Source organism: Diceros bicornis, unplaced genomic scaffold (genome assembly GCF_020826845.1).
Source record: "Diceros bicornis minor isolate mBicDic1 unplaced genomic scaffold, mDicBic1.mat.cur scaffold_283_ctg1, whole genome shotgun sequence".
NCBI lineage: Eukaryota > Metazoa > Chordata > Mammalia > Perissodactyla > Rhinocerotidae > Diceros > Diceros bicornis.
The window spans coordinates 253,024-267,528 of NW_026691157.1; positions in this window are offsets into that span (position 1 = coordinate 253,024).

Below are 14,505 nucleotides of genomic sequence, written 5' to 3' on the forward strand. Positions count from 1 at the left end.
GCGTTCTGAAAACAGCACACACAGCCTGTGACGTCCTGGAGTCGGCTGGTACTGCCTCATGACAGCTGATGGTTAAATTTTCAAGAATCTTGAGGGCTGATTGTTAAACACAGTCATTATTAAACATTAAATTGCTACTTACTGCGCATCTCTTTCCAACTCCTCATTCGGTGGCATTATGTTGATTGCTTGAAACTGACTCTGCTGGGAATATTTACACCATGGAAATCAGTCAAAGCCAAAAATCAGGGGTTGATTTGGTTTTGTTTATTGTTTTGAGTCCAGGCTCTAGACTTAAGAAAGTGCTGGAGACGATGTTAATAATGCAATTTAAATAGAAAAGTGTATCATGTCCATAGCCATTATATCGTGAATAGCATAAAAAATCGAGGAAATTTTCTTCCAGTATTCGAAAACCATTATCCAATTTAGCAAAGAAAAAAAAATATATGAAATTACTTATATCATTAATGTACAAGTAAAGTTCTGACATTTCACTGAACATACATCTTGGTTGTTTCGCTACTGTCTCGCTCATAAATGTAAATGAAAATATCAATCAACATTCGTGTTGGAATTACATTTGTTTGTCAGTTGCAACTATAGATTGGCTATGGACACAAGCATTTGGCGAAAATCAACAAAGGCATTCTGTGAGAATCAATTGGCTCTCTGGACTCATAATGAAGAGTATTGCATATTTTATTATTTGTAATGGTGTGCTTCACATCCTTTATATCGTTACAATTTATAATGCTTATATGTATATTTACGCATTCAGGGTTTTGTTTTTTTTTTTGGAGAGCCGGTTGTTAAGCATTTACCAGCAGGCCACTGCATTCAACCCTTGCTGCAAGAATTCTTCTTATAAAGAGGGTAGCATGAAGGGGACAATGCCAAACAACAGAGAACACACACGGGCAGAGGTGGAGAGGATCATGTTTATCCAGCAGCGGGACACGGGCAGGCTGAATTACTGAAATGAGAGTACCGAGAAGTCAGAGCTCTGATAAAGTAGACATTTACATTTCCTACTTACCACGCCTTCTACTGAGAGACTTGCAGGTACGGCGACTGGATCGGTAGGGAATTAGATGCTCTGTGAATTTCTGAGAACATGCTGGCTTCAATATTCATTTGCTGCTAAGCTCTGTCAAAATTGCTACACCACCTCCCCCGCCCCCCCCCGGTGGGACTCAGAATCCATTTTCCTCTTCAGGATGGTATTACTATTTAGAGGTGGGAGAATTCTTTTTTTTTTTTTTTTCAACATTCACTTTTTTTTTTTTTAATTTTTTGTTTATTGTAGTAACATTGGTTTATAACATTGTAAAAATTTCAGGTGTACATCATTGTACTTCTATTTCTGCATAGATTACATCATGTTCACCACCAAAATACTAATTACAACCCATCACCACACACATGTACCAAATTATCCCTTTCACCCTCCTCCCTCCCCCCTTCCCCTCTGCTAACCACCAATCCAATCTCTGTCCGTATGTGTTTGTTTATTGTTGTTATTATCTACTACTTAATGAAGGAAATCATACGGTATTTGACCTTCTCCCTCTGACTTATTTCACTTTGCATTCTTATTTAAACATTTCCAAAGCAAGCAACTTGGTAACTAACGGCACAGTCCTGTGACAGGGTGAGCAAGATTTCCCTGAATTAATCACTATTAGTGAAGAGAAGCATCGTTCCAACTCTGCCCTGGAAAATTTGAAGCTTTTGAGAACTCACCACGAGCACTGCAGGGACTGTTTCCGTGTTCCTTGGGGGCAAACTAAGGCAATAAAATGAAAATGAGGTTTGTGATAAAATGTTATTGTACCTAGAATATGATCTACAGGGTATTTCGTAACTATCTTTCTCACGTTACTTCTAGTGGCTCCTACACTGTTTTTCCCTTACAATTGTTTCTGCATGGGCCCACGGTTCAGCACACCCTTCCTATTTTTGCAAGGTCTAATTAGACACTGGGGCAAGATGCATGTTGTCTGGAGGGTATTTATAACTTCTTGTGTATTTAAGAGTATAATTATGCAATTGTAAGATATTCTTATTAATGTCAATTAATCTATTGTTCATTGGGGTTCATTCTTAGGATGATAAAATTCAGGAAAACTGGAAATTTGCTTATTTAAACTGAGAGATTGCATATACAAATGGACAGTGGCCAGACCATATATGAAAACTCTGACCTACAATCTACAGTGACCATCCCAGGAAGCCAGACTGCCATCTCTGGCAACAATCCAGGAAGCCAAATAATGACCTCTGTAACAGTTGGCCCCAAATGGCGAGGACTTGGTTAATGACTGACTGCTTCCCTCGTTTTTGTCCCTGCTTCCAACTTAGGGCCAACCAGAGAAAGTAAAACATGCACCCCTAAGCGATCACACGGATGCCCTGCTTCTAGTTAGCTGCCTCCCGCATCTCCGTGCCCACAGCCTCCATCAGCACACGCCTGAAGCCGTCCCTCTTCTCCACTATGAAGCCTTCCCACTCTTCTCTCTGCCTTGAGTCTCTGCCGAACACAAGTGACGGTGGCTGACTCCCTTAGCAAACTCTGAATAAACAGCCTTTGCTTATCCTCATTTGGTTGGTCTTTATTTTTCCACAAAAGTAAAAGAAAAAATCCCTCCAGATCATCTTGAGGCAACCCTGAACCCTAGGCTGTCTCCCCAGAACCAATGGGCACAATTCAGCATCTTTCTAGTGGCGCCTTCAGGGCCCTCAGCACCCGGCCTCTCCCAGGGAGGTCGTCACCAGGGGCTTGGGGACCTCCCGGGAACACATCGTGAGGCCCCGTCCCCCTTCCCTTTAGGCAGTCCCCAGGTGGACACCAGCTGTTCCCCTTCCCTTTAGGCAGTCCCGAGGTGGCTGCCAGCCTTTAGGGGCTCCCAGGGGACATTATTTGCTGACTTGCAGGTCCGATGAATATTCTCAGTCCTTGGCTCTTTACTTTTGGCAAGTGAAATAACAGGAAGACTTTTGCAAGCGTTCAGAAGAGACACTCACTTTTGTAAATCACCTACCCAGCCAGCTGGAGTTCTATTTATGACCCCATTTCTGGATATGAACTCCCAGCCCCTGGAGAGCACAGACCTCAGCATGACACCCGGTTTAATCCACTGGCTTCGACCTAGATGAATGCTTGGTTGACCCTAAGTGGTTCTCTTCTCTAAACTGAGTGAAAGATGATGTCCAGGGCCCTCAATTAAGTGGGAGGCAGAAGTCTCAAAGTATTAATTAGGAACAGAAGATGACCTAGGTCAGAATGAGTCTGGCGTCCTCGATCTCAGTTGTCTTAGGAAAGACAGTATTTGCATGAGTTAGAATTGCAAATGGAACAAGCTAAATATTTGCATCTTGGTAGGTTGTAACGGACAAGAGCTCATTTCTGCTTCAATCAGCTCGACTTTGTGAGAAAGTACACTGTAGAAGCAAAACAACTTCACAGCTCGGCAAACTACTTCTCACTCCAGCAAAGGTCTCTTGCCTGTTTGAGCGGAAGCAAAGTAGATCTTTTATTCTAGCAGAAGAGAGAGGAAAGAAACCTGCTTTAGGTTTTCAATAAAATGCAGAGAAGCACAGAATTAGAGCACCCAGTCCTATTTCCCAAAGCCTATTTATGCCTTGGGTCACTGGTCCTACAAGACGCTCCTTTAAAGTAGGATTCTGAGGGCAAAAAAGTTTGGGTAACACTCTACCGAGTTTCTTCCCCTTGCTGGTCACCATGCACAACAAATTAGCATATTGAAGTTTCTGGAAAATTCTACAGTAAAGGAAGCCTGTTTTACTCTAATCAGTGTGCACAATTACTGAGGAAGCATGGAATATGCCTTGGGAAATACTGATTTAGGCCAATCTCCTCATTTTTTAGTTGAGCAAAATGAAGCCCAGGGTTGAGTGGCCTACCAGTTACAGTTTTGGTGAGAGATCCAGGATACGCTCCCTGCCCTTCTGGCTTTCAGAGTAGCACTCTTCATACTGCACCAGGCTGCCTCTCCATGATCCCCTGGCCAGTGACTTGCCCAACCAGGTGGAGAGGATCTAGAGTCCTCTCCACACAGTTATTGGTTTTGTCATTACTCGTGGAAAGAGAATGCCTGTGACCCACCCAGCCTCCCAATGGTTTTCCATTCAGTCTGGTCTCAATTATAACTCTGTCTTCCAATGGTGCACATAGGTAGATTAAGTGTGTATAGCATTATGCTTCTCAAGGAGACACATACTTCAGAGGTTTTTTATAAAATCTACACTGCTTCCAAGAAAAACGCCTGGTATGAATGCCCAAATCCTGCTGATTTGCCCCCATCCCTTACCTGTGACCTTGGAGCTCCAAAGATGCACAGCACAAGCGCCTCCCGTGGGGACGGCCAGGCACACGGCAGATGGAGGCCGAAGCATTTAGGAGCCCAGGCCCCTGGCAGAGCACTTGAGTGCTTCTGTGAGAAGAGGGGAGGGAGTCTGGAACATTTCACAGCATAACGCAGCCTAAAGGAGAGCTCTGTGCAGGCAAGTTTGGGTCAGGCCTCAGTCTCTTCTGTCTCATGCAGCTCTTTGCGCATGTGGGAGGTTTGAAGACCCACTCTTTCCTTCCCTGAGGAGGGTGGCTGGTGTGGAAAATTCTGGGGATACTGTCCTCTCCAGTTCTTCTCTTTGACCAGAGCCCTTTTCAACCACTCTGTCTGATCTCCCTGCGCCATCTCCTCGGCCCCCTTGTCCAGGCAGGTCTTTCTTGTGGGCAGCTCAGGCTCTCAGATAAAAAGTCAGCTGCCCTGGAGAGTGGCCTCTCTTCTCTTAATTCTTGACTCACTGAGTTTCTTTTCACTTCTGAGATGTCCAGGTCAGGGGTCTGGATGAGACGAACTCGTGTCTTTGCAGCCGCATACCCCTCACAGGAGGCTGAAAGCCAACGTCCAGGACAGCTTGTGGCCTCACCCTGGGCTCTGGTCTGGGCAGGGCAGGTTTCCACTCACCAGGGACTCGCTGCTTGTTCTGTCATTTAGGAAGCTTCCAGGAGCCCTTGTCAAAGAGGAGCTGTGGTTGGGCTGCTCCGAGATTTGTTCCAGCACTTCCTGGCTTTGAGCAAACCCCTGAAAATTTTCTACATTAGATTTTCCCTTCTCTAAACTGGGACCAATCCTGCCCACAGAGGGTTTGTGAAGAGGGATTTATGACAGCAGGAGGGCATACCTTCCCACTGGGGTTTGCAGAACTTGCTGTTATTATGGGGCTGGGTTGTTGGTGTCATTTCCACCTTTGCTTTATTTTGAACACTACACATAAGCCATACATTGTTGTGTGGTGCCATTTAGAGGGGACAAGACCTTAGCGAATTAAATTATTTTTAGCTATGTCTCTGTGGTGTACTGAGGGGGAAAAAGGCACCAGTCTCCATATAAGAGTCTGGTACAGATGCACTCAGATCTGGCTGGTTTTTGAAAATTTTATGTTTTCGAATACAAGTGTACCAGTTCTTTATTGCAGGAAGAGAAATCAGGTTTTTCAAGCACAATCTCGAGAGACGCACATCATGAAAACACAACATTAAGAAGCGAGACAGGCTGGGTTAGCAGAACCAGCGCCCTGTGCCGCTGTCAGAATCTGCGTGGAGGGCAGAGCTGCCACGGGATCTCACCGGGAACAGAGGAGGAGGTCCACCTTCACCGCATCTGGCTCCCAGTGGGCGGAACCCACCCAGTGAGTTACACGCCAGGAACCGAGTAGGTCTTTGGAATGTGACGTTCTCCAGAGGCTGGTATGGTCTAGTCTGAGGGTTTCCTGGGGACATCGCTCTTTCTGGGAGCTGTTTGTGGAGAAACTGGCTGATCCCCTCAAAAGTTTGTCACACCCACTCTCTCTCAGCCTCCCAGGAGTTCAGCACCTGCCAGGAAGTGTGGGTGCTGGAAAAGAGAATGTTGATCAGCTGACCCCATGGGAGGGAGGCCCTGGAAGTGAAGGTGAGACCCACTGGTGTGTAGCCAATGGGAACAGAAAGGCTGGAGAGGGAGGCTAACTCCACCTGGCCAAGAAAGGACAGAGATCCTGAGAGTTCAGTAGATGGAATGCTCTGCGCCTTTTAGAGCAACTTCCCGTTCCAACTGGCCTGGGATCCAGGGTCATCAGATGAACTGTGTGGTACTGAAGAGACTTCCTTCCACTGCTGGACACGAAGCCTCAGCTGGGGCAGGTATTCCAACGGAATGAATCGAGACAGCCTCTTCCTGTCAGAGGAATGTCTCTTCTCAGGATTTAAAACAAAGGAGTCAGACGGGAGCCCTGGTGAGAAACCGTAACCCCAGGACATAAGGGCCTCCTGCAGTTAGCACAGGTACTGAGGACAGCAGGAAGCGGGCCGCAGAGGATCCGTGGGGCTCAAGCACAGAAAGAAGGGAATTACTGGAGGACGATCCTTCTCCTTACAGTAGGAGTCCACTACATGTTTGCTTCTCAAGTACTGTGGGGTCTGGGTTGCTCGCCTTTTTCCAGGGAGAGAAAGAAAATATAACACTGGCAAAGCCCAGGTTTCCATGACACCAGACATCAGAAGAACAGGGATTTAAGGATTCAAGGATTCCTCCCTTTAGTAACAGGGATTGCACCCAGCACTGCGTGAAAGTGCAGGATTTCGATAGGTAGTTCAGAGAAGGCCCACAAGGCCACACCTGGGGAATTCGTTCATGAGAAAGGAGAAACCACAGACTATTTGCATGAGCTGCAGGCCAAATGGAAAAGAGACTTCTCCTGCACACCCGGGGAACGGTGTCAGGGCTGGCCATTTTTTCTACTTTGAAGAGTGGGAAGAGTAAGCTCGGGTTCTCCAGACCCTGCAGCTGACGATGGGAGACCGGCTGCTGTGACTGAGAAGGCAACTGGATCAGCAGTTTGAGACGCTGCCACGTGGCCAGCCTCTATCCGCCAAGCTCGCCATCTTTGGGGAGGGCGTGAGGGAGCCATGACTGTGGATGCAGTGCAAATGCTGCCTCATCACTGGGCTCAGAAAGTGTCTGGAAGAGGGCAAGCGCTCCACGGCAAACTGGAGCTCTGGATTTCTGATGACACCAACTTGGGAAGAGGACAGACGTTTCAACCGGCAGAGAGGAAAATGCTTTGCAAGGTATTTGGACAGTGCTGAGAGGTGGCCGAAGTGTCATAAATCCCTCAGACCAATTTCTCCTTAAGATAAACTCATAATTTCACTCCTATAGTTTTATAGTTTCCCAAAGAATGTTTACTTTGCCTCAATACAAGGATTCAAGGATCAAGTCTTGAAACTGCATTGAAGGCTCCCATCCCCGTTCGAGAGAAGCGTCAAGAGAGGTGGCTTTAACGTCATCTGAAGCATGGGGAACCCATTCCCTGTAGAGAGAGGTGACGTGTAGAGCAAAAGGAGAGCAGAAGGGATGAGGTATGACAATTTTGCACACCTGACACCCAGCTTCCCACTGGGGTCCATGCTGGTGCACCTTCTGTTATCTGGAGCTATCATTCTAACAAGAACTTTAAGCAGATTTAAGAAATGAGCCTGTTCTTCAGATGGATGGCTTCACATCCTTTGGCACATGGAGCAACTGTTTCTAAGATACGCAGAGACACAAGTCCACACCACACTTGCTCCTTTGTGACGCCCGGTGAGTAATGTAGCCTGTGAGCCACATATGCCATCTTCTGACAAGTCGAGAAGGAGCACTCCCTCTCAGCTGTCTCGGATGAGCTCACCTGCTGCCCGCCAGGGTGGCCCTCCTGTAATGCCTCTTTTTTCGAGAGATCACTAAGTGTAAGTAGCTCAGAGCTCATTGCAGGCAAATCATTACAAAGCAGCAGAGTGAGAAGCTGGGGATAAACGAGGTCTATTCATTAATGGGACCCAGAAATCTTGGGTTCTATTTCAGCATCGGTGTCTGCTGTGGAATCCAGAAATCATTTCAACCTCTCAGTGCTTCAATTTTCTTCTGAAAGGAAAGGCAAAAGGTATCCACTTGATAATGAGGTTTGGAGGTTCAGCTGTGCATTCCTGGAGCATGGTAATGCAATCTCCATGGGGCAGTTATTTCTCTTCTACAATGAGTTTTGGGGCTAACGTATGAGAGCTAAATGGATTCCAGATTCTCTTACCACCACCAGGAAAAGAATACTCAGTGCTAGAATAAAAATAGAAAGCTTCCTTTTCAAAATAAGTTTGTAGAAGGAAAAGGATTTGCTAAGTTTTCTTAGCAGGGCTTTGAAAATAAATCACTTCTGGGCCGGCCCCATGGCTTAGCGGTTGGGTGTGCGCTCGGGTACTGACAGCGCAGGTTCGGATCTCAGGCGCGCACCGACGCACCGCTTCTCCGGCCATGCTGAGGCCGCGTCCCACATACAGCAACTAGAAGGATGTGCATCCAAGTCTTGGCTATTGTGAATAACGCTGCAATGAACACATGGGTGCATGTACCTTTACAAATTGGTGTTTTCAAGTTCTTTGGATAAATACCCAGCACTGAAATTTTTACAATGTTATAAACCAATGTTACTGCAATAAACAAAAAATTAAAAAAAAAAAAAAAAAGAAGGATGTGCAACTATGACATAACAACTATCTACTGGGGCTTTGGGGAAGGAAAAAAGGAGGAGGATTGGCAATAGATGTTAGCTCACAGCTGGTCTTCCTCAGCAAAAAGAGGAAGATTAGCACAGATGTTAGCTCAGGGCTGATCTTCCTCACAAAATAATAAATAAATAATAAATAAATAAATAAATAAATAACTCACTTCTGGAGACGCCAGCTCACACCGAAAGGCCCCGAATCTGACTGTGGGGCTGGTGGAGACGGCACTCCTACACACTCTTCCGCGGCACAGACCCAGGTACGGCCTGGCTGCTCCGGTTGGGGTCTCTTGTATTTTTGGGGGGAGGGAGAGAAGGCATTTTTGTTCGACAACGTCTCCTTGCTACCTGGTTTAAGTGATGAAGATACAATGAATGTTAACTTGAAGTTCACAAACTTTCATAACAAAATAAGACATATTTTGATTCTTATACAAAATTCAGGTCAGTTAGCTTTGTATGGCTACTGCTATTTAAAGCACAGATTTATAGTCCTATGATTATTTTAAAACAATGCACAATTAGAATTTGGTAGAGCCAACAGTGGTTTTTGGTTCTTCTGTCTCTAAAGCCTGAGTGATCACGTTTATTTTTATCTCTGAAAAAACCAAAAGGGCAGTTCTGCACATGTGCATGTAACTACCGTGTTTACAGATGAGCCTCCTATGACCCCTGTCCCTGCCCCCCTCCCATGGTCAGAGGGAACTCTAGGGCAGGGCAAGGAGGTGCCCTAAGACTCGCTAGTAATAACAACAATGAACAGTTCTATTAGCACTTATAGTGGAATTGCTCAAAACCTGGTTTTATTAACTTTCCTACAAAGTAACAAAGAAGGTGTCAGTGTATTTAGCACCTCTGGTCTTGTAGGTACTGTGATAGATGCATCCTGAATGGGCCCCCTTTAATAAAACACGAAAAAACAAACACAAACTCAAACCAACTTGTCAAGACAACAGCACAGCCTCTGACCTCTCGAAAAGAGCAATGATGATAAGGATCTCAGGGTGTCCAGTAACCGTCAGCAGTAACTCACGGAGCTGGCAGTAACCCAGGGATTGAAGGGGCAAGTGGAGGATGGGCCATGCCAACAGAGCAAGGTCATTTCTTCTCACAGGACTCAAGATCCACATCTGAATTCTGCACACCAGTAATTGATTTTTTTTGATTTGCAAAATTTTATTAAGCAATAGCTGGACAACTCTTACAACTTCAAATCATCAAGAAAAAAAACATAAGGAGATTAATCCATCTCAATAATAAAGACAAAATAATTTGGACAAACCACACCATTTTGAATGCAAACCATTGATGCCTTCTAGAATACCTCCTGCACAATCTGATACACCAAATGCATAAGAGAGGCAAACAAGGGTGAGCTCGTTAGAATGCAACGGGGAATCTCAACAGATCTTGCTTGGAAAGCAAAACAAAGCAGGATGCTGGAATTGAAAACAAACAAACCAACGGTGGAGGAACTGAGGCGCCCACAGCAGCGTGCGCCATCCCCGAAGTTTGGACGAGAACATGCTGGTGGTCTGGTTTGGTCTGGGACCTGTGCACCTGCATCGCGCACTTACAGTTTAAAAAAAAAAAAGGGAAAAGAAAATGCCAGTAGTAATAAACTCAGAAATTATGTCCAAATTTACAGTACCAAAATAATGCATTTATAAACAAATGCGACAACAATACCCCTTTGGTAAATAATACAGTGCCTTTTTCATCAAACGCATAACCCATGCTTTTCTACAACATGAAAAGAAATTTTTTGATCTACAGTAAACAACGAGATCTTAGAACCCTATCCCTCCCCTTTAAAAGAACTTGTAAACAGAAAATATAGGTACAAGTAAAGTTACAAGAAAATTGCACGAAGCCAAAGAAACGAAAACAAAATAAGCCACAACCCCTCAGAGTTTTATCAGCTGGGGAGAAGGAAATAAAAGAATGGTGAAGAGTTTTGAGTTCTGTGCTATTACAAAATCCCAGGATCTTAAACAACCTTTTTGACACATTTTGTCTCAACTAACTTGGTTCACAACCATTGACTTGGCCAAGTGATGGACGGCCCACACAGGGACACAATGGGCTCCTTTTCAAGAAACCTTTGAACCTGAAGACAGCGCAACACTGCAGAGGACACTCGAATTCAAGCCAGCCGGGGCATACACTCCTTTGCTCTTTTTTCAACCCACTCTCTGGTCTTTGGGGCAAGCGATGACTTCTTTTAGGGCTGTTCTCAAGGGCGTCCACCAAGCAGGGCACACTCATGGGGAGGCTCCTCTGTCTCAGCTCGACTTGGTGTTTTTGTGTAATTTTTGAAAACAATTGCAATTCCAAATGCATTTGTTTCTAGAGGTGAGCCTGCTCGAGACAGTATTTTAAATGCACTGGTTTACACTCAGTAGATAGCTCACTAATACAGGAGAAATCTCTACAAAAAGGCAATGTTTGGGAACACAGCTTCCGAGTTTGTACAGCGGAAGGATGAGGCGCCATGTTTTGCGCCTTTGGGCTGTTAGAGTGGAGGGGAGTTCAGAACACGGTCCCGGTCGTCCTTTCATTTTACAGATGGACAAATGGAGGCCCACGGTCACCCTCCAACTTTCGGCACAGAGACCTTGGGGTCTCCTGACGTTCTGCTATGCTAACAAGAGGAACGTGCACGTTCCTGCGTGTCCTTGTGGGACACTCAACAAGGGAGCAGTGGCCATGGATGAAAAACACTAACCTACAAAATCCTGACTTATGCTGCCATGAGAGCTTTGACATTTTCCTGCTCCTTGGTGCCAATTTTTCTTGGGATATACATTCAATGGGTACACCGTACACACATCTGTGCCTTTGGTTTGGTGAGGTTAGAGTTAAAACTCATTTAAAATTGGTTTTTATGTTTGTTAATTTATCGCTTCCCTCAAAAAGGCATGGATTCTTTATGTAGTTGACTATTGACTGGGCTAATGTTTTTAAATTTAGGAATCCAATGAGGTATTTTAACAGTCATAAATTGCTATTAACAAACATGAAGGATGTACAATTCTGCTGTTTAAAGTACTGACTTTAGTAGTATTTAATACATTGGGACTGACTGAATGAAAACAATTTTTAAAACAAGGAAAAGCATCACCATGAACTTAAAAGACACCACACAGCAGCTGCTGCAGACACCTGGGCCGTCTGCCGTGGCCTTCGAGAGTCTCTGCTCCTTTGGCCGGAGCAAGGGGAGCTGGGCAGTTGCTCATCCACAGGCGGACGCGCATGTACGCAAAACATCCCAGCCCGAGGTCTCTGTCTCTACCGAGGGAAAAGGCCTTTTGGGGAGCGATCTAAGAATTTAGTAAGTTTAGTTAATTATTTGCTACACATACTCACTTGCTCTTCAAACATGTATTTGTAGTTTTTATTCCAAGGATTTCCCCCTATATTTGCTCTGATGAAGAAAAGTTCTAAAATGTACCCTTTCGTGGTCTTTACATCTTAAAGACCAGGCAGAACTTTAAAAACGGAAACTTATTACTAATAATTCCTTCCTCTGCTACTCTCTTCCTAATGTCTCCTCTCATTTCATATCACCTTTTATTTTTAATTAAAAATAAAATTTCCAAGAGAAGGGGAAATATTATTTTAGGCTATGTTATCTCAAAGAAGTCTTCTCCTTTGTATATGATCAATACCACAAAATGCAAAGAAAGAGTTACTTTTAAAGGATGAATAGTATTTTTTTCCCAATTAGAAAAAGTTATAAATTGTCCAGCAAAAAAACCTTTTACCATATCCTCTTTATTTCTTGCAGCAAAATATACTGCTACCAAATAAGTCATTACAAACATACTCTTTTTCTAAATAAATAATAAAATGGGCATAACTCACCAGTACATAGTAACAAAATAATTCCTAACAACACTATTAAAGCAAGATAAATAATTATCTTTTGGACAATAAAACAGGGGAATTGCATTTAAATTATTTTAGAAATAGGCTATAACCATTATTGCACAACTAATAATAAGCAATGAAACATCATAACAAGCTACAGAAACTCATAAAATAATTATATAATTCTGAATACACTACTAAATTCTTTCTGGCAGAATTTACCCACCAAAGAATCAGGTTCAATATTTTAAAATATAAAGTGGGAAACTCTGGTATTAGCTGGAAGATGGTCTTCACCACATTTAAAACCTCATCTGTTTCTTCGCAGTCTGGAGAGAACGGTGAGCGATACCATCTTGCTCTGGGAAAGGAACGGACCAGTGTCTTTTAAACCCAAACAGGGAATTAAAAAAAAATTATTTTGAAAATACTTTTCTGCAGTATCTTCCACTTGTCTGTTTCCAAACAAAATCCAAATTTAGGACCCTAAGCTAGTAGACAGTTCTTGTGCTCCTGCCCTACCTAAACAACATTACAGATGTGAATAACTGAAAAAGAGGAACTGGGGCTTGTTCTCAGAGCTGAATGTCGCCCAAGGCGTCCCCTGAGGAGGGGGAGGTGGCAGAAGATCATCTCAGTGGACTTTTTTTTTTTGGCGCAATTAACAATGAGTAGTCAACCAACTACCTAAAGTCCCATAATTTAACCACGTTCTCCCAGTGGTTTATTTCCTCAGTAAACGGTCTGTACAGTTACTAAACAACTTTTTTTTTTCCCTAGAGAAGATTGTGAGACTTTTGTCAAAGAGCTGACTATAACTCTCTCTCTTAATACCCTGGCAAATGCTTAAAATTTTTTTGTTACATTTCTAATCTAGTGGAAACCATTTCTGGTCAATTGCATTTGAATGTAGCCAAGAAGAGGAAAGGAGGGCTTTCAATTGGTGTCGTCAGCCTTTTTAGAAAGGGTAGAACAGTGTCATCTCACGGGAGAGAAAATGTCCACTGCTGCATTTTCCAGATTAAACAATAAAAGGGGTGGGGGAATAAAGGCTGCTTCTCAGCTGGTGGGCATCCAGTGACTAGCCACCGCGGTAGCTGAGAAAATCGTTACCCCACCGCACGCCGGGATCTCTCCACTTCTGTCTCCTACCTTCTCCCGAAGTCAATCATACTGAGTCACTGAGCCTACGGAATTGTGACATATTATAAAACTAGTGGAGTCTTCAATGTAAACATCCTCCGAAGAGGAGCATAGCCCTTGTACGATTTCAAGTCACGCTGCGTGAACCGCCCGTGCGTACATGTGCAGGAGTTCCCTCCTCACCTGCCGTCCCTTCCCCTACATCCTCATGAGCGACGCCTATTTATACCGGGTAATAGCACCCCCAGACAAAGCCTACTTTTATTAGTCAAACACAGTGCATTTGCCAAAACACCCTTCATTAATCAAATCACCTCTGGGGGAGTAACAGAATATGTGTGAACTAAATGTTGTTCCCCCAAGAGAACCTGTACCTTCAGGATTTTTGGTTGTGTCTTTTAAAAAAGTTTTTTGTTTTTACACTAGTGGTGATGTTGGAGGAGTAATAAAAGCTAGACATTGTGGAGAATGAAAAGCACGCATACTCCTTAGTCTAAAAGAATAGCAGGCCAGAAGGCAGTCCATGTTTCTGCTGAAGGGCCCCTCGTCCCGCAGCTCACACAGGCACACCAGGAGGACATTCCCACAGCAACCACGTTTCCTAAAAGAACACCAGGTGCCTTGCACCCTTTGCTTCCAAATACCACTCTCCTGTGTTTTGTTTTTGTTTAAAAAGAAAGAAGTAAGAAAGACAATAAAGGAGAATAAAAGCCCAAACAAACGACAGCAACTGAAGGTCAGCGCCTGCCCCGGGCCCGACAGACGTTTCCAGTTCTGCTCCTGTCTTCTGGTCCCCAGCCCCTGGGGCCCGGGCGGGCTCCTCGAGCATCTCCATCAGGCCCCTCTGGAAAGGCTCCTCTCCCTCTCCTCCTCCGCACAGCAGTCTCT